The sequence below is a fragment of the Leopardus geoffroyi genome, chromosome A3 (genome assembly GCF_018350155.1).
Source record: "Leopardus geoffroyi isolate Oge1 chromosome A3, O.geoffroyi_Oge1_pat1.0, whole genome shotgun sequence".
Taxonomy (NCBI): Eukaryota; Metazoa; Chordata; class Mammalia; order Carnivora; family Felidae; genus Leopardus; species Leopardus geoffroyi.
In genome coordinates this window covers 72,362,381-72,383,456 of record NC_059336.1, presented here as the reverse complement: position 1 = coordinate 72,383,456, position 21,076 = coordinate 72,362,381, and the positions used below count along the sequence as shown (strand labels likewise).

The window sequence follows — 21,076 nt, the reverse complement described above, 5'->3', positions numbered from 1 at the left end:
CTTCTAGGAAATAAAACTAAACACACAGCAGAGTAACAGAGTGGCCTTGTGCTCCCCCAGTTGGCCCTTCTGCACTTACACATGTTTCGTTCACCTCCACTCCCCCAGCAGGGATGTTCTGCACCAGCAAAGCCATTTTCCTTCCTGTTCTCTGAATGTGATATTTTTATTCCTTTCCAGATGACGATAAACTTCTTTAGCTGTAGAACCTAAGAATACAATGCTTTCTTTACCATTCAAAGTATCCATCTTGTTTTCCAAAGTGGTTGGTTAGAATTATCTGGATTTTCTTGCACTTGCCAAATGTTTCTAACCAATACATCAAGACTCTGCCCTTTCTTCTGTGAATATATGACCCTTATAGAACAGCAATAGTAATAAAAGTGGCGTATTTACAATGTGCCAGGTATTAGGTCTGGCCTTTTATGTGCTGAGAGACATCCTAGTTAGAGACAAGTCCCCAGAGTTAGATAGTCTAGCGTTCAAGCCTTGGCTCTTCCATTTACTTGCTAGGTGACCTTGGGAAAAACCTTAAGCTGTGTCACATCTGTAAAATGGAGATATTCACAGTATTTTCCTCATGGAGTTAATGTGAATATTGGGCGAGTTTATGTGTGAAGAGCATTTAGTAGAGAGTACTCAGTAATTCTATCCTAGGAGTTAGCTGTATTATTATAAAAAATCTGCTAGTGGTCACACAACTACCAGGTGATGAAGTCTGGTTGACTCCACTGTGTTATAGCTACTTTCCATGACAAGATATTATTATTATTATTATTATTATTATTATTATTATTATTAAATGTTTATTTATTTTTGAGAGAGAGAGAGAGTGCAAGCAGGGGAGGGCCAGAGAGAGAGGGAGACAGAGAATCCGAAGCAGGCTCTGTGCTGTCAGTGCAAAGCCTGATGCAGGGCCCAAACCCACGAACTGTGAGATCATGATCTGAGCCAAAGTTAGACACTTAACCGACTGAGCCATCCAGATGCTTCAGTTATTACTATTATTATTACCTGTTGGGGATGAGAGAGTCTTCTTTCCTTAAATTGGAGGGGGCCTCATCAGATGTCACCTTTTCCTGGCTGCCCGTCCCCTCCACACACTTAAGTACATTCTTCCCTGGAGGAGGAGTGATTCATCTGGTTGGTAGGTTTTAATGAAAGAACTGAGCATAAGTGGCTCAGCCCCTTCCTCCACCTCTCGCTTGTATGCACCTGCCTGCAAAGGGTTTGCATTCTCGTCAGGCCCCCAAGTGTGGATGTCCCCCAGACATCTGGGGCTGCCTGTGCCTGGGAGGATGTGTGTTCTTTTCTCATGTTTGGTATCAGTAAGCCCACTGTGTTGCATGCCTGAGGTGTATCCTGCTACATGGGCTTTATTGGTAAGAAGCTGATATTTCAGTGTTCGTCTGCCTGACACCCATGCCTGTCTTAATCGGTTCTGAAATTAGGCTTGGAAATGGGAAATGCTATTTATGAATTCTTCAGACCCTAGGTATCCTTCAAACAGCCCATCAAGTTCTATTGATTCCCTGGTCTAGCTCTCTACTAAATTCATTTCCTCCTTTTGGTCTTTCTGCCACAGTATTGGTATAGGTTCTTAGCAGTCCTGTGGTAGCCTTCCAATCTCACTGATAATAGTCAACCCTTCCCTCCTCACCCTTCTCTGCACCCTAGAGTACAGATGTCATCCTGACAACCTTCTGCTCACAATCCTAAGAGGATTCCTGTGACTCCAGGAAGCATATGCACACTTTGTTAGTGCAGGATACAAAACCTTCACGGCCTGGCTGCCCCTTCTCCTTCTCACTCACCTGTCTGCTTCAAGCAGCCTCTGTTCCAGCCAGTTAGAGCTAGTTGTTATATTCTTGGACACAGCAGTTTCTTTTTCCCTCCATGGCTTTGCATATACTCACTTTGCATTTCCTCACTTTAGAATGCTCTTTGCCGCTCTGGACTTGGCTGCCATGAATTCTCAAGCCATTGGCGTAAGGATTGCCTCTCCCAGAACATGCCTTCTCTTCATTGACTCCATTCTCCTTGTGGGCTTACCTTGCAGAGTTGCTGATCTTAGTCCCTGTCTGTCTGCCCTAGTAGACGGCGAGCCTCTTTAGCACTGAGCCCCGAGCTCCAAGTCTTTGTTCTCGGGAATAGTCGTGCATTTATGCCTTCCTGGCTCAGGCTGATGGACAGACAAATCATGGAAGAGGACACCTGAGCAGAATGAACAAATGAAAAGCAGTTCACCTGCCCAAGTGAGGAGGAAAAATCCATGGTGAAACCACAATTGGATGCCATTTTACTCTTACAGACTGACAAAAATTAGAAACTCTGATAAAAACCAAGTGCTGGCAATGATGTGGACACCGATCCTGCCATGCAGTGCTGATGGCAGTGGCGGTTAGACCGGTCACCCTGGGGCGATTCTGTGACAGTTAGTGAGTTTGAAGATGCATGTGTGCTATGACTCAACAATTCTACTTCTGGTTTTATACTCTGGACAAATTCTTGCACAAGAATAAAAGTGCAGGTATGTTCACTGCAACATTATTTGTAATAATAAAAAGTCAAAGGTGATTTAAATGCCTGTCAACAGAAAAACATGATATTGTCATGAAGTGGAATATTGTACAGCAGAGAATATAAACAAACTAGAGCTAAGCTCATCGACGTGATGCATTTCATACTCACCATAATGAGTTGAACAATCAGACTGTAAAAGGATACTTACAGTATGCTATTTTTTAAAGTTTAAATAGGCATGCAGAACAATGTCACATACTATTTAAGTGCACCAATGTCTGTAGAAAAAATGCAAAACAATGGTTGTGAGTAATAAACACCAAATTCAGGTTTATGGTCACCTCAGAGAGAGGGAGTGGAATGAACATTGGAGCCTTAACTGTATTTGTAATGTTTTACTTGTAAGCTAAGTTTTGGGGCCTGGGTGTTCACTCTGTTATCCTTGATCACTCTGTTGTCTTGTGTATCTTACGTTTTCAAATAAGCAAATCTTTTGTTATTAAAATAAATTCCTATTTTTAAAAAGTTCTAGGCTTGGGGTTGGGCTTGAATTCAAGTCTTTGTTTCTTTCCCTCTCTCTTTTTAACATGTTTATTTATTTATTATGATAGGGAGAGAGAGAGAGAGAGAGAGAGAGGAGAATCAGGGAGGGGCAGAGAGAGAGACAATCCCAAGCTCCATCTCACAACTGTGAGATCATGACCTGAGAAGAAATCAAGAGTCAGATGCTTAACTGACTGTCACCCAGGCTCCCCTGATTCTCTCTTTACTAGCATGAGCAAGTATCTTAAACCTCCTGAGCCTCAGTTCCCCCATCTATAAAGTAAAGATAATAATTCCTTTTCCACAGGATTTTGTTAGTAATGAGATAGTGCAGGTCAAGTAGATAGTTCAGTACCTGGCACATGTATTGAACATTCAGTTAAAATTATCTATGATAATTCTGGAAGGTTCTTGATACACCCTTCTTAAATTTCCAATGAAATAATATCAGTTGTCCTGGGGAATGGGGAGAAATGGGTGAAGGTGATCAAAAGGTATAAACTTCCAGTTATAATGTAGATAAGTTCTGGGGATGTAATGTATAGCATGGTGCCTGTAGTTAACCATACTGTATCGTATATTTGAAAGTGGATGGGGTGCTGGAGTGGCTTATTCGGTTAAGCATCCGACTTTGGCCCAGGTCATGATCTCATGATTCGTGGCTTCAAGCCCAGCGTTGGGCTCTGTGCTGACAGCTCAGAGCCTGGAGCCTGCTTCAGATTCTGTGTCTCCTTCTCTTTCTGCCCCTCCCCCACTTGTGCTCTGTCTCTCTCTCTCTCAAAAATAAACATCAAAAAAATAAAAAAAATTAAAAAAATAGGAAGTAGCTAAGAGAGTAGATCTTAAAAGTTCTCATCACAAGAAAAAATAAACTTTAACTACATGAGGTGATGTATGTTAACTTATTAGTGATCATTTTGTAATATATACATATGTCATATCATTATGCTGCACACCTTAAATTTATGCAGTGTTATAGGTGAATTCCATCTCAATAAAACTGGGAAAAGAAATAATGTCAGTTGTTAACAGCAAATATATCAATTCCCTTCCTGCCTATCAAACTCCCCAAAACCTCAGCCTAAAATGTGAAGGATACATTCACTTTCTCATAGTCAGAGTTTACATCTTTTCCTTAAGTCATGGCCACACAGGTCAATATTTGTTTTGAAGGCTGGGTTAATTTCCCTGGCTTCTTGGATAATTTAGATAATGCTTCAGGCAAAGCCTATCTAAATGCATAGTTTGTTCAACACCGAGGAGAATGTTGACACATTCTGTGTGTTCTGTCTCTGTCTCTGTCTCTCTCTCTCTCACACACACACACACACATGCACTGCAGTCCATCTTCTACTTTGCATTCTTCTTCTTGCTTTAAAGGTTTTTAGTGGCTTTTGGGTTACTGCCAGCTAATGGCAGACCGCGTCCCACAAACTGAATCCCCTTAGCCCACGTCAGCTTTATTGCCTGCAGTAGCCCACCCTTCCAGCCTGTCTCCTCTCTAGCAAAGCAGAGTGATGTGTTGTCGCGCTTCCAAACCTGTGCTGCTCCATCCCAGCCAGGTGTTGAGATAGCCTTCAAATGTGCAGGCCTTCTTGTCAATTTGACCTCTCATGGGAGAGGTGGAAGGAACCATGGAATCAAGAGATCTCCCAAACATAGTGCAGAAGAGAATGATGGAAAAACCAGGGTGGGAGACACAAGGCAGGCATCAGAAAGCTGGGACAGATTCAGGCAACATGCTGGATTTTTGTAATACATTTTGTAATAATTCCCTCCTACCATAAAATTGAATAATAGCTGTAAAATCAATTGTGAACATCATGGCTTAATTTTCTAATTGATTAAAGCCACGTGGAAAGATCTAAAAGTCTAATAAACAAATCTCTCTGTGCTGCAAACCTTGCCCAAACATTCTGGAGTCAGAATATCAGGATTTGAATCCCAGCTCTGCTTCTATGCAGAGAGGCTAAGTAACTTGTGACCTTTGGTAAGTCACTTTACCTCTGCACCCATTGAAAATGGGGGGAATCATAGTGCCTATTTCATAGGTTTGTTGTGAAGATTGAGTTAATATGTGTAAATCAAAGAGTGCCTAATAATAGAAAGTGTGCAATAATTATTAGTTATTATTTTCTGCCTGACTGGATTGGTCCAGCAAAGGTTTTTTTGTGTCTTCACACAAGCATGAAGTGTTTTTAAAATAAGGTGGTAATCATGTTGCAGTATATGAGTGCCTCAAATCAATACTGTGCACCTTAAACTTACACAATGTTACATGTCAATTTCATCTTAATAAAGCTGGGAAAAATACAAAATAAAAACACAAGCATGATTTGACTATGTTTTCACAGGATTGCTGTTAATGAAACGGAGGGAGAGCAAAAGCAAAAGCAAGAAGATCAGCCAGGAGGCTTTTGTAGGACTCAAGGGGAAGGCCTATAGTGGCTTGCTCAGCGTGATAACAGTTGAGGTATTGAGAGGTTTTCACAACAACATCTACTGAGTAATTTGAACTTGGTGGTAACCATCTTTGTCCCAAATCAAGTGACTTTGTGTGTGAGTGTATGTATGTGCATGGCTGTGCGTGTATGTATCTCTAGTCTATGTATGTTCTATTCAGTTTATCTACATATTTCTTCCTCTGCATGAAATTATTGTGAATACCAAGGATTGATGATATGTGTTAATATCTGGCAGAATGAGTCCTCCCTTTTTTCTCCTTTTCAAAGTTATCTTAGTTATCTATGTTCTTTTATACTGCCATATCCATTTTGGAATGAATTTATCATGCTCCTCTCACAGGAAATTTTGTTTGGGATTATATTAAGTCTGGAAGTTATTTCAGAGAAAATTGGCATCTTTATGTTGCTGTTGCATCCATGAACATGGTTGAACTCCCTAACTAACTTATATCCATTTTTTATCTACTATAATTAATCTTAGAATATTTTACATAGAAGTCTTACATGTTCTTTCTCAGGTTGATAATTCCTAAATACTTTCTTGGGAAGAGTGTATTATTTTCTATTTGATTATGGCTAGAATAAAGGGGTATTAGTTTTTATAAACTGATTTTGTTTCTTGAAACCTTGTTGAAGTTTCTCCTTAGATCTCATAATAAATCTCTTTATTTTATTGTTTTTTAAATATTTTCTGTGATTGCTTATAGTTTGGAACTGAAGTTCATAGTTTTTGGCCTGAAAGTTGAATTTCTAATTTTAATAAAAATGAAGAATTCAAGATTTTTCCTTTTCATAAGGGTAAACTAACTACAATTCCAGGACCTCAGCAGAACAACTAGGAATAAGTATTTGTCTAATTACAGTTACAGCAACCACATTCTCAAACAAAGTATCTTTCTTACTGGTAATGATAACGACAGCAACAACAAAAATACTGATATTTCAGCTCATTTGTATTGATAGCACAGTAATTCAGAAGCAGATATGGATATCAGAATCCCTTGCATGTTTAAATTTATTATGCCACAGCTAAAGACTGTGTTTTTATTTTTTTGTTCAAAATACACAGTTGTCTTTACTGATAATATGAACACTAATGTTATATTGTTTTCCATTTTGTTCCTATATTGCATACATGAACTCAATGCAAGGTAAGATTTAGAATTATATATCAACAGTAAAATTCATGAGGTACTTAAAGATTTAGACACAAGGGTGTAAACAGAATCTATGTTCAATTTTGTTTGTTTACCTATTTTCACATAAAAGGATGCAGAAATCCATCAGTTTTCAACCAATTCAGAATTATAACTTTTCAGATTAAAAAAATGATTTGTTTTTATGGATTTACAGAGAATAATTGTGAATTTCTGTGAGCTACTCAAATGACAGTTTATATATCACATCACATTTTAGGAAATATTGAAACTTGGCAGTGATTTAAAATATTCTTAGAGGCGCCTGGGTGGCTTAGTTGGTTCAGTGTCTGACTTTTGATTTTGGCTCAGACCATGATCTCAGAGTTGTGGGATCGAGCCCAGTGTCAGGCTCCATGCTGAGGATGGACCCTGCTTAAGACTCTCTCTCTCTCTCTCTCTCTCTCTCTCTCTCTCACACACACACACACAATTCTAATGGTAGTAACTGTTTTGTTTTTGTTTTTGTTTTTGTTTTTGCCTCATAAAATATAAAGGAATACCTTTCTAGTCTGGGACAGTCCAATGAAAATATTGGCGTAACAGTGTGTTTCTAGAACGCTCAATGTTTCAAGGAAATGTTGGAACTGAAATGTTCCAAGGAAAGGAGTAAATTGTATGCCAAAGATGTCTCATGACAAATTAGAAGGGGCACAATTGGCCAAAATTAAGGAAATAATTACATAAATTATGACATGTCTACTAGATGGAAAAGTGGGCAGCCATTGACATTTGAAGACTATGAAAAAGTATGCTGCTAAGAAGGAAAATCTATAAAAATGAAACAAATACAAGTAACTTGACTACATGTTTAAAATACATGTTCTTGGCCAAGTAAGAAATGAAATTAATAGTACTAGGGTAGTGAGTTCATGGGAGAATCCTTCATTCTACAAATTCCCTGAAGTAATAATAATAGTCACCAAAACGTCTTGCGTATCTGCTTTTTGTGCCAGGCACTGTACTAGACCCTTTGTACACATGACTTCTAATCTTTACAACAACCCATCTTTAATCTTTACAACTAAAGCTTGCTTCTCAAGCTATAGTGAGCATCAGAATCCTCTGGAAGGCTTGTTGGAATATAGATTACTGGACTTCATCTTCAGATTTTCTGATTCCTTAGATCTGGGGTGGTGTTTCAAGAATTTCCATTTTTAACAAGTCCCTAGAAATGTTGTTGCTGTTTGTCCATTGCTATAAACTGAATGTTTGTGTCCTCCTAAAATTCATATGTTGAAATCCTAATCCCCATGGTGATGGTATTAGGGGGTGAGGGCCTTTGAAAAGTGATTAGGTCTTGAGAACAGCACCTTTTTGAATGGGATTAGTGCCTTTATAAAAGGGACCCCAGAGAGCTCCCTTGCCCCTCCTGCCACATGAGGACACATGAGATGGACTACTGGGGAAGCAGTTCTTCACTGGACTGAATCTGTGGGCACTCTGATCTTGGACTGTCCAGCCTCCAGTACTGTGAGAAATAGGTTTCTGTTTATATGCTACCCAGTCTGTAGTATTCTGTTATAGCAGCCTGAACAGACTTAAACATCTAGGGTCTACACTTTCAGAACTGATGATTCATAACATAGACATTTCCTCCACTACGTAAGTGAGAAAATTGAGAATCAGAGGCTAAATAATAGAGCTAACGAGTCGTAGAGCCAGGGTTTAACCACAAGTTTGTCTAATTCAGAAGTTTGTCCTTTTAGCTCTATGCTTTGCTTGTCCTTTAAGTGTGAACCTATTGCTCAACCACAAAGTACGTTAGTTATCTTCTCAGGGTCATTCATTCAGGGTGCTGCATAATTGGGTGACTGATCACTAGGAGGCTTCACATGATGGCATACACCTGGGGGGACCAGGGTCTGGCTCAGAAACTGAGATCTTATTGGTATTTCTGAGTTGACTGGACTTAGAGGAGATTCCTTATATGAAAAAAGCTCTCAACAGGCTGATATTTAAAGCTAGAATGCCAGCATAATAATTTACTGGCACTAGAAATTCCTGGTTGGCCTGACCGGGCATGCTTTCCCTGGAGACACGTTATGTGTGTTAGAAGCCAAATTATCAGAAGGCTGCTTGGTGAGCATGGAAGCAAGGCTAGGAGACTTAATATGACTCAAATATTTCATGTCATCAGCTCTGTTGGCATGTCCTGTCCGTATGTTTGCAGAAAAAAGACACATACATCAGGTGCCTGGTTATTCAGGTTGGACTGACCAAGTACTTCACTGGTCTCTGGATGCTGCCCAAATGAGCTCATCACTAGTGGTTGCTGGGAGTCCTCTCTTGCCTATGTTTGTAAGGCTAATTTACCTTCTTTCAGACTCACTGTGTCTTATGTGTCTGAACAGCTTCAATCTGATCAAAATCAAGTCTTGTATGTCTGGGAATGCTTTGGTCTGAATGGATATAAACTCCCCAGATTCACAGGTGGAGCCCTCATGAATGGGGTTAGCACCCTTACAGAAGAGTCACCAGAGAGGTCTCTTGTCCCTTCTATCTTGTGAAAGCACAGGAGAAGGCAGCTGTCTGTGAAGAAGTGGGCCCTTAACAGACATTAAATCTGCTGGCATCTTGATCTTGGACTTCCCAACCTCCAAAACTGTGAGAAAGAAATTTCTGTTGTTTACAAGATACCCAATTTGTGGCATTTTTGTTATAGCAGCCCAAAAAGATTAAGACAGGGAGCCATTTTTGTCTTTAAGGTGACTTACATATGCTGACACCTGGATCTGCTTTTTAATTTATAATTCTAGTTTATGTCTTAGGGAGCAATCTTATTTTTATCTACCATGACTTGATTTTTGGATTGCATGAGTAAATTCATATAGACATTGGTTTTCTTGGCTTTATAGATGTGAACCACAAGGTTCAGAGAAAGGGTAGAGAAAGGATAATTGTCAACATCTGAAGGCATCTGCAAGATCTCAGATCTGAGAGAGCTGGTGAAAGTCAGAGAGCCCTTCTCTGGTCAGCACATCAGGGCTTGGAGTGAGAGGCAGAAGTGAGGTTCATCAGTAAAAACAGATTCAAATGAATATGTTTAATTCATTGGCATGCATGGATGATGGTCCTCATGGGGTTCCTGGCCAAGGCATGCCCTTTGCATTGTACTTGTTGCATTCTCTTGACCAGTGGTCTCAAAATATGGCACTATTATGGGCTGACTTGTGTACCCTCCTAATTCATATATTTCAGTCCCAGTGGCTAGTCCCTCAGAATGTAACTATATTTGGATATAGAGTTTTTAAAGAGGTATGATTAAATGAAATCGTATGGGTAGCCCTAATCCATGTGACTGCATTGGAGATGGGACCTTCAAAGAGGTGATAGAGTTAAACTTAGGCCCCTAGTGGGGCTCTAATACAATATGACTGCTGTCCTTATAAAAAGGGGAGAGACACTAGGGATGAACACAGAGGAAAGGTCATGTGAAGACACAGCAAGAAGGCGGCCATCTACAAGCCAAAGAGAGAGGCCTCAGGAGAAACCAAACCTGCCAACATCTTGATCTTGAGCTCCAACTTCCAGAACTATGAGAAAAAGAATTTTCTGTTGTGTAAGCTGCCCAGTCATTGGGGTTCTCTTATGGCAGCTCTAGCAGACCAATCCAGGTTCCCTTCAGCAGCAGGACCAATACCTGGGAGGCATTAGAAAAAATTCTTGGGACATGCTCAGTCAGAAACTTTGGCAAAGGGGCCCAGCAATTTGAGTTTTAGCAAGTTTTCCAGGGGATTCTGATTCTTAGTACAGTTTGAGAACTATTGTCTTATACCTTTATGTCTAAGTTACTTGGAGAATGGACTGTAATATATTCTAAGATGTTTGAAATGCTAACAGCACAGACATTAATGTTAGATTGTCCATATAATCTGTTCTTGGCCATATATATACAAACACAAACCTTTTATATTGGTAGTTGCAGGGAGAGGTAATGAGGGCCTATCCATGATGATCATGACCAAAGAGGGTTACTCCGTTATTCACACTTATGATGAGCAGCATGGACTCAAGAGCCGGAACCATTTGCATTCAATTCATTTAGGAGTTGTGTGGTGTCAGGCAAGTTACTTAGTCTCTCTGTGCCCAATGTCCTCAAGTATTATCACCTCATAGGCTTGGCAAGAGAAGTAATGCCGCTAAAACCCTGCTTGACACATAATAAGGACTATATAAATGTCTATTCAATGAAATAGCTACATGAATTCATTAAGTCACAGGAATAATTTTTTTTTTCAACGTTTATTTATTTTTTGGGACAGAGAGAGACAGAGCATGAACGGGGGAGGGGCAGAGAGAGAGGGAGACACAGAATCGGAAACAGGCTCCAGGCTCTGAGCCATCAGCCCAGAGCCCGACGCGGGGCTCGAACTCACGGACCGCGAGATCGTGACCTAGCTGAAGTCGGACGCTTAACCGACTGCGCCACCCAGGTGCCCCAGGAATAATTTTTTAAAAATGGTTTAGAAAGCAACTGGGGAAGTTTGGGTAGGTTTTGGTGAACTTTCTTGGAGCCAGTTCATGGTGGTATTTCTATAGTTTCTACTTCATCACCATTTAAGGCTGACTTGCTAGTGAGCACTTGGTAGTTAATGTCTGCCTAGGAAGGCTGCTTTCCCAGGGTGTTCCTCAGAAGCATCTCTAGAGGTGACAGAACCCACCAACATCATTGATATAAAGTGTTTATCTTTATCACCAATTATCTCTGGTTGATGATGGTTAAGAGTTGCAGATCTTCCTTTACAGAAGACAGTTTCTTGCTCAGGTATGGATCAATGCATGCATTTGTCTCCAGGCTGCATTTGTTTCTGTTTTTTGTTTTTCTTTAGGGATACTTAAAAATTACCTCTTCCAGGGGCACCTGGGTGGCTCAGTTGGTTAAACAACTGACTTTGGCTTAGGTCATGATCTCATGGTTCGTGAGTTCGAGCCCTGCGTTGGGCTCTGTGCTGACAGCTCAGATCCTGGAGCCTGCTTCAGATTCTGTGTCTCCCTCTCTCTGCCCCACCCTCACTCACGCTCTCTCTCTGTCTCTCAAAAATGAATAAATGTTAAAAAAAATAAGTTACCTCTTCCAGAGAGAGGACCCTGACTGATATATATGTAACCACTTCACTAATGCTCTTGCAATCTGTTTGTTCACAAGGAAGGTATCATCTCAACAGCTCTCATTTGGGAGAACTTTAAGAGCTTGACTTTCAGGACATTCTAGTTTTGAATTTCATTCATTTGTTATGCTTTCACATATGCCTGTAACTGCATTTTTCATACCGAGGCAGATGGTATGTAAACACTAGGAATTTTACACCCACAGTTTACTCTGTGTGCTGATAGGGCATTTCTTCAGAGTATAAATTTTCTTCTTTCTGACTATGGCATAACTGTAAGATTTTCATCAACAAATTGGGAGGAATTTGAGTATATGTTACCTGTGTTTGCACCTTAAGTGGTAGTTCCCAGCTCTATTTCTTGCAACTTGTATGTATTTCTCTTTTTCTTTCAACCAAACTTTGCAATATTTTCCGTAGATGTTTCATTAAGGGACAATCGAAATTTAGGTTCTGAGTTTGTGAAGAATGAACTTATGCCAAATTATGCTTAAGGTCTTTGGTTGATAATGTGTTCTGAGTAATGAAATAGAACATTTTTTTTTAACAATAGAGTATAAGGCTGTATGACTTTTGGTCAGGATTTTTGGATATGAGGATTTGACCTGGGACCGAGGTCCAAACTGGTCAACCTATTGATGAAACAGATTTGAATTTCTAAGGTTTAGTTGTTTTTCACAAATGTGAACAGTTAACTTTGCACAATCCTTGCTCTTATCAATCATTTTAAAGACAGATATTTGTTACATACCCATTATTCACCTACCATTGTGTTTGCTTCTGTGAGGCATACGAGACATGTAAGAAATGGATCTCCTGAAAAAGCTTAAAAATCCAGATAAAGGGGCAAAACTAATATGTGTGGGGAAATTTAATACAGGATTATATGTCAAAGGAGAACACATTTCCCTGCCCACCCCCCCCCCCCCACCGGCTTCTTCAAGGAGGAATTTTCCTAAGCACATGTCAAACTGTTCTTTCCCTTTTATTCACTCCACCCCCATGGAGGGTAGGAGTCACCTACATGATTGGTGAAACATGCTCTAGATAGTTCCATCCTTCCTCCTCTTGGGAGCTAGCTTGTCCACATAGGGCATGGGCTCTCTTCAATCCTTGTCTTGCAAAGTGTATGTTTCTCCTGGACACCTATCTATCACTTGCCCTATGGGAGCAAGTCTGCCTAAACAAATGTAGAGGTTAGTCTAACAAAACCACTTGGTAATAAAGTTGATATTTTGTCTGTTTTAATTCTCAGTTTTTACAGAAACCAGGTTGGGGGAGACCTGAACGGTATAGGACCCTGAAGCTAATATCCATGGTAAATCAGCCTGAGCCATGAGTGGTTGGGGAAGACTCACTGGGGTTGGATCTTGAAGGATGACTAGGCTTAGAAGATAGAAAGAAGGTAAGGCATCTTTGCAACCTCATTTGAAACTGTTTAGCTTTTAGACTAATGTAATGGGGAGAAATGACAAGGATTTTCCTATTGCAGATGACCTCAGAGGCCAGGAAGAATATTTGTATGAATATCACAAAGGAAAAGAAACTAAGAGTTGAATTCTAGATCTTGTTTTTTTTCCCATGCTTGTTGATTGAAGCAACTTTATGTTCATGGCTCGTCTAAATGCAAAATGTTCTCTAAAGAGGTTTCATTTGTCCACGTCCACTAGTCAAACTCCTCTAAGCCCTGGGAGAAATGGATCAGCCTGCCAGAGGACACTGATGCTGCAAATTCTACCAGTTAAGAGCAGGAGGGGCAGGGGGCCACTTCCTAGAACCACTCAGCATCTTCAGTGCTTCCCACTTCTTCAGGGTCTTTAGGATGGACGTTGGGAATCAGATGCCAATATGGAGCACAGGTTTTGAAAACATGTTTGAAAGTGGCCACTCACACCCTTTGTGACTGGGTGAATCAAGTAAGCGCTCTGTACCTTTCTCCTCATGGGTCAGACACTGGGATCAATGCGTACTTGGAGGCCACTGCAAGGTTCTGGATAGAGCTTTTGTTAGAAAATCTCTGTTAACCAACAAGTTCCTGGAGCTCTATACAACCTTGTGGATTTGAACACAAACAAATAGAAAATGTCTATTATCTCCAAATTAGCCCTCCTACTGTGTTTTCAAATGCATCTGAAATCCCCATTTACATGCTGCAATGGTAAAAAGCCTCTCAAATCTGAGCTGATTGCAAAAGGATTGATTTCCAGCAAATATGGCAAAATGACCAAGAGGGATTCAGGACAGCATCTTGCATACTGTGATGTTCAATAAAAGGTCTTTGGCTCTAGATGAGAATAAGGATTCCTTAGCAGGTCACGCACAGTTGTTGATTCCCTGCTTCCTCCACTTCTTCCATGCCCCAAATCTCCCCTCATTCCATGCCCAAACAAATTACCAAACGTGAGAAGAGGAAAGTTGGAGTCCTGCTGTGTTTATTTTGCTTTATTTGTTCTGGATTTAGACTTAAAACCTTCCAGTGGATGAACTGTATCAAGGGCTTTTCATTTCATATTGTGAAATGTGTTGTTATGCATAGTTCATGCTATTAAAAAACAAAACGTGTAAACCTAAATTAAAATGCATAGCGTGGATCCCTCAGAGGGGGCTTCTGAAACAAGCAGGGCATGAAATGTTGCATAGATTTCTTGTTAACCAGAAAATTATTTTAGCAAGCGACCCTTCCTGAAGCCTCGGGAAGGAGCTGGTGTGTTGTGATCCTCTGAAGCTGTATGGTAGGTGCTTGATATTACGCACATTTATCTCGGTTGCCAGGAACTCTACATTGCCATCTGTCTTAAGCTTCGCCAGAAGCTACCTGTGGTTTAAAAGGACGGAAAGGTCTGGACAACAAGGGGGCTTAGGGAAATAATGTGGAAATAAAATATTCGCAATTTTGTCTTTAACTTTACTCTTGACACACTGTGTGAGGTATTTACCCCTCTTTCTCAGGCTTCATGCTGTGAGGATACCTTCGTGATGATTTTTTAAAAAGACAAAACTAACTTCCTATGGTGGACACAGTCATAACACAGTGTCTGGAAATGCATTTATCGGCCCTTCTATCAGGGCTGTTTGCTCGTGCAGTGGATGGAGCCATGAACCCCTGGGTGAAGAGCTCTCTGTGAGAGGAGGCCGGAATTTTTTGCTGGTCTTCAGTTCCTCTATAGCCAAAGGCAATAAGAGAACTGAGACAGTCATCAGCAGTTAGAACAAATCCTCTTTCAGGCTACATTTCCAGAAATTGTCTCTATGCAGTGGCATTACTACTGACATCTGCCCCTTCTGTTTTCTGCAATTGCATTATAAAGAAATGGCTTTGGGAGTCAGATTTGAAATTGTGGCTATTCACTGAACTGTGGACCACTAACTAAGGCCCTGCCTAGGTATGTGAAGGAGAAACAGAAATTGCCTGGGTAAATGAAAATGTCACAGTAAATATGTTGTGTTTTAATTCCAGCCTTATACAACATAATCCGAATCCATGTAGTATAATCCAAAAAAAAAAAAAAAAAAAAAAAAATGAAGCTGTGAATCTAAATGGTAATTGGCCAGCAGTTCTGAGAGATCCAGCATGGGCCATCTACTTCATTACTTACTCTGTGACCTTGGCCAACTTAACTTCTGCTTCTAGAATTCTAAAGTGAAGAGTGATGAAGATCCCATGTCATGGCACGTAACTCACCAAGCCCAGTGCTTGGCACATTAGGAGTTTCAATGTTTCTACCTTTTCATATCCATGCTTTGTCCTGTCCCTGTTTTATGTTGTTTTCAGTATGACAAGGTTCAACAGTAGAAGTAACAAGGTGACATCAGAAATCACGCTTTCCTGTTTACTTGAAAACAAAAATCACTTCTACCCTTAAACAGTCTGAGGTGATCTCTGAAAATGGTTTGCTATTCATTTGATCCAGAAAACCCTACAAAATCATGCAGATCAAGTTTCAAATCTTCATGCTCACTTTAAGAACACATGTGCAACTACCCAGGTCACGTTGGTGGCATATCTGAAAAGCCACCAACTATTTGAAGGATGTCATTATGCAGAAGTGATGTGTGTCATTCCATCACTACAAGGGTGGACTTGGTAGGTGTGCCCAGGCCAAACAGTGGGGCTGGACACAGGGTCGGTGGCCCAAAAAGAGTGCTGAATTTTTATTGCACATGCTAAAAAATGCAGAGAGTAATGCTGAACTTCCGGGTTTAGATATAGATTCTCTGGTGAAACATATCCAGGTGAACAAAGGCCCTAAGATGTGGAATAGAACTTTCAGGGCTCATGGCTGGATTAACACATACATGAGCTCTCCCTGTCACATGGAGATGATCCTTACTGGAAAAGAGCAGATTGTTCCTAATCCAGAAGAGGAGGCTGCACAGAAGAAAAAATACCCCAGAAGAAACTGAAGAAACAACAACTTAGGGCCTGGGAGTAAATTCTGTATAAAATAAATGCAAATAAAATTAAATCAGAGAAAGAAATCACAACATTAAAGAGATTTTCCTTGATGACACCACATAAAGAAGTTGTCCAATTATGGAGAATCTTCACTGTAAGAACAATCTTTTTTTTAAGTTGCCTGATTTCAATGGGTCTGACCCATGAAAACTTGCCTATCTTTCTGCACTTCCTCCATGACATTCCCTGGTAATCTCTTGCATCCTTCATCAGTAAATGATTATAGAATATGAAATTTGTTAGGAGCGGAGATAGCTTTAGGATCTTTGGAAGATCTAGGCCCTAGGAAATGGGGATACTAAGTCTTAGGGCTTCCTCTACCATTGACTTGCTGTGATGTGTTGGGCAGCCTCAGGTGAGAAAATGAGTGTAAAAGCATTTGTCAAGGATGAGTTCTCTTCCCCCACCTTTCTGCACTCCCCTCTAGATGGAGACAATCTGAGCCTGTGTTCCTGAAGAGCTTCCGGTTTTCAGCTTAGTGATAGCAGGATGTGTAGGTCAGGAATCCCAGGGCTCATGGGGCTGAAGAGGTAAATGAATGGAGGTCGAAGTCGAAGAAGAATGGAAATGGTGAAGACTGGTCAGTTGGAGAGCACAGCCCATGTAACCTTTTTTCTAAATCCGACACTTATTTGAATGTACACATATAAAAATGGTGTCTACAGCTCGTTGCCAGTTGAGATTCTACTGTGGACAGTGGGTTGGAAACTCAGGTGAACCTAAGAAAGGTGCTGACCAGCCTCTTCCAGGTGTTGTTCTTTTTGGAAGGGGTAGGCCCCAGTCTGAGTTGTAGTTCCCTCCCAACCCCACCATTTCTAAAGGATTTGGTCTCATGAGAGCCCCTCATCCTGGAAAATCAGCAGAATTTTAAGTGCCAAAATTTCCTCCAGTCAGCATGGGATGCTGATGTGCACCTAGTCACACCTTTGGTTTGTTTTGCAATTCAGAATTGGGTTTCCCTGCTGTGGCTGATGCAGTTGGCTTTGGTTACAGTGCAATATATTCAAATAAACATTTATGAGGGTAAGTAATCATATTTTATGCAAACAAATTATTCTTCTGTAAAAGTCACTTTTAAAAAATGCATGCTATTTCTTTTCTCAGTCAGTATATCAAGTTAATAAAAGTTATTGTATCATCAAATTTCCCTTCATGGCTGTGTATTGTTCCATTTATGTTACATTTAGAAGGTTGGTCTCTACTTTGTTTCTCCCCTCCCCCCCATTAAAGTTTTATACTCTCACCACTCATATAAGAAATCATGATTAGATCACATATCACATAATTATGGCAAAAAATAGAGAAGGCTACTTCTGAAAGAGGCAAAGTGTTCATTAAAAAATGTACGTAGGTTCCAAATCCAAGGAAACACGTGAATTACTAGCTCATTAAAATTTGGAGTTCATTATTAAAATAAAGTGTCTCCTTGATCAAATAATGCAATACTTTTCTGGCCCATTTTAGGTATCTTTTGTGCTTCTTTATCCAGGAATTCCTGGTTGCTGCTGAGGAGCCTGTGCAGGATGTGATGGAAGAGAACCGTCATTAGCTACCTTCTCTCCTCAGTGAAGGAAGAACATAACGAGACTCAGACATGTCTTGATGCACTTACTCACTTGAATGCAGAAAAGTGCTTCTAGGGAAGAGCACTGGAGACGCTTTCAGTTCTAAGGGTGTCTGGAAGGGAGATCAGGAGGAGGAGGTTATGGGAATGAAGCACTGGGGGTAAATGGGGTGAGTCATTGTAGAGCATAACCGTTCTGAAGTGTTCTTCTGGGAGAGACCCTAAATAGGTAATCAGGATTAAGTGTCCCCAATGTGTGGCCCATTCTATGCTACAAACAGTGGTCTCCATGGAGCATGCAGTCTGCTAGGGGAAATATCCAAAGCCTCTGAACCCACAGGCTTAACTGGGCTCCCCAGATATTGCCGTAGTGGGGAATGCTCCTGCTCCTCAGCAGCTCTCTGAAAAGAAACCCTCTGAAGGCCATATGAGTTTAGTTTCCATTCTGCATGAGTGAGTATATGATCTGGTTACTTTTGGTGATGGAACATAATTCTCTAGAATAATTTTCTGACAGTTTCCAAAGATGATGGCATTTGATCAGGCAAAACCTTGTACCCAGAGTAAGCATCTGCATGCCATCCCTCTAAAGACTGAGATGAAGGAGACAGGGAGGAACACAAAACATAGACTTGTGCCAGGCGATATAGGTCCCATTCCTATTTGGCCACTTACTAGCTGTGTAACCTTGGGTACATAACTTGATCTTTCTGCATTTCTGTTGCCTCATCTAGACGGTAGGGTTAATGGTATCTACTTGTGGTTATTGTGACTATTAAATAAGAGAATGCACATAAAACAACTATCATAGTACTTGGAGTAAAATAGGTACTGAAAAAATAGTAGCTTATTACTTTTATTATGGTGATTTCCCATCACTGTAACTCTAGCATAAAAGAGTTAAACTGCTTTGCATATACTACTTAGATATGCAGTTCTCTCTGGTTATTTAAATCCATTTTTATTCTATATTCAGTTTGAAGTACAGTTCATGTCATGAATATTACTTTCAGTCTTTATACTAGACACACTCAGAAAATTATTGCCAGCAATGTATAATAATTATAGTATTTTTGACTTTCATGTTTTAAAAAATAACCAGTCATACTTATAAATATCTAAGTGTAATATTTCCTGTTCTACTAGAAGGGAAAATATTTTTCATTTATTGCAACTCTACCTCTGAAAATAAACACCACGGTGTAAACATACCAACAAGGCTGTCTTGAGCTTAAAAATCAGGGAAAATAAATTTAACTTCAGGGAGGGATAATGAATGCACACCTCAAACACCCCTGTTTGAGAAGATGTATGTCCTAGGAGTAAAGGTGCTGAAAAGTAGCTAGCCAAAATGGGATGCTATCTCAAATTCAAATAAATTGCAATTCTAATGGAGCTGTATCCATTTCCCTCTGGAGCACTTGTTCCTACCCTTGCTCCCCAGCCGGTCTCAGTTCCTGACGCCCTGGTTCCCTCTGTATTTGGCATCAACCACCTTTCCCTTCTATGTAGACACTGACTCCCTCGGGTGCCCTACTTGTGACTGTGGTCTCATTATTCATTTGTCCAACTGTATTCTTCTATCCTGCATTTCTATGTACATCTTGGGCCACTGGATTCTGGCTTCTGTCCCCAAAAGCCACCGTAGTCTGTCACATTCTGAGTTGCCTCTGATCTGGTCCTTGGCTTGCTTGCTCCACTCTGGCTGAGCTACTAGTCCCTCCACCTGAAAGGAGCTCCTTCACAGGCACTGGTCACCATGGGAACTGATGCTCTATTTTGAGCCTCACTATGGTCAAGTGAGTTCATGCTGCCTATAAAACCCAGAATGAAGGAGAGTCATTGATTTTTTTTTCTTTCTCTGGCTCAGGAACCTGCGTTGGGGGCAAGATGATGCCTCAGGTGGGCGTGTGTGTGCGTGCGTCAGTGTAAGATGTATCTCTTTTCCTGTGGTGAGAAGAAAATTTTGTCATTTTTAGATGTTGGTTGCTTTAGGAGTGCAAGCTACAGTAAGATCCCTTAGTGGGTGGTGAAACTGATGTAACAAGTTGCAGCCAAGTAGAAGTTTTTCATTAAAAAATGAACTGAAAGACAAAAAGGAAGTCTCAGAGAGCATTTTAACGAGATTATAATATCTCTGTGTATTTAACTATCATCTACCTATCATGTTTGTATGTGTGTGTATACTGGGTTTGCAATGTAAATGTATTTTTTATTGAGATTCTTAACCAAGAAAATTTGAAAGCCACCCCTTCAGTAGAATTAGGGAATTTTGTGATTCTCCTGTTTACCCTCCCCCGAACTCTATCTCAACTGTGACATGGGCTGCTCAGTGTAGGGCATTGAGACAGAAAACTGATGTGCATAATGGAGTTACCACCACCACTATCATGATCCTACTCCTTTTCTGTGGTTGAGCCCAGGGTTTGCAGTCCCTGCAAATACCCAAGAGGGGAATATGGGAGAGGTGGCTGGAGAGTGAGGTTTGGGGGTACAGAGAACAGAAGGACAGCTGGATGGAAGGATAGAAAACACGTAAACAAAGCTGGTACCATGGAGAGAGGGGAGCAAGGAGAACCCAGGGAGAAATTCTTTAAGAGGTGGTGGGCTGCACCAGAAACCATAAGATACTTAGGAATAAACCTAACCAAAGAGGTGAAAAAATCTATACACTGAAAACTATAGAAAGCTTATAAAAGAAATTGAAGAAGACACAAAAAAATGGAAAAATATTCCATGCTTATGGATTGGAAGAACAAATATTGTTACAATGTTGATACTACCCGAAGCAATCTACATATTCAATGCAATCCCTACCAAAATAACACCAACATTATTCACAGAGCTGGAACAAACATTCCTAAAATTTGTATGGAGCCAGAAAAGACCCCGAATAGCCAAAGCAGTCCTGAAAAAGAAAACCAAAGCTGGAGGCATCACAATCCAGGACTTCAAGATGTATTACAGAGCTGTAATCATCAAGACGCTATGGTACTGGCACAAAAACAGACACTCAGATCAATGAAACAGAATAGAGAATCCAGAAATGGACCCACAAACATATGGCCAGCTAATCTTTGACAAAACAGGAAAGTATATCCAATGGAATAAAGACCGTCTCTTCAGCAAGTGGTGTTGGGAAAACTGGACAGCGACATGCAGAAAAATGAACCTGGACCACTTTTTTACACCATACAAAAAATAAACTCAAAATGGAT

General features: G+C 40.4%; 1 pseudogene; it reads left to right on the top strand.

Moving 5' to 3' along the window:
• The first annotated feature begins 15,724 nt into the window (after positions 1 to 15,724).
• Positions 15,725 to 16,271, top strand: LOC123579696 (annotated as a pseudogene).
• Positions 16,272 to 21,076: the final 4,805 nt, after the last annotated feature.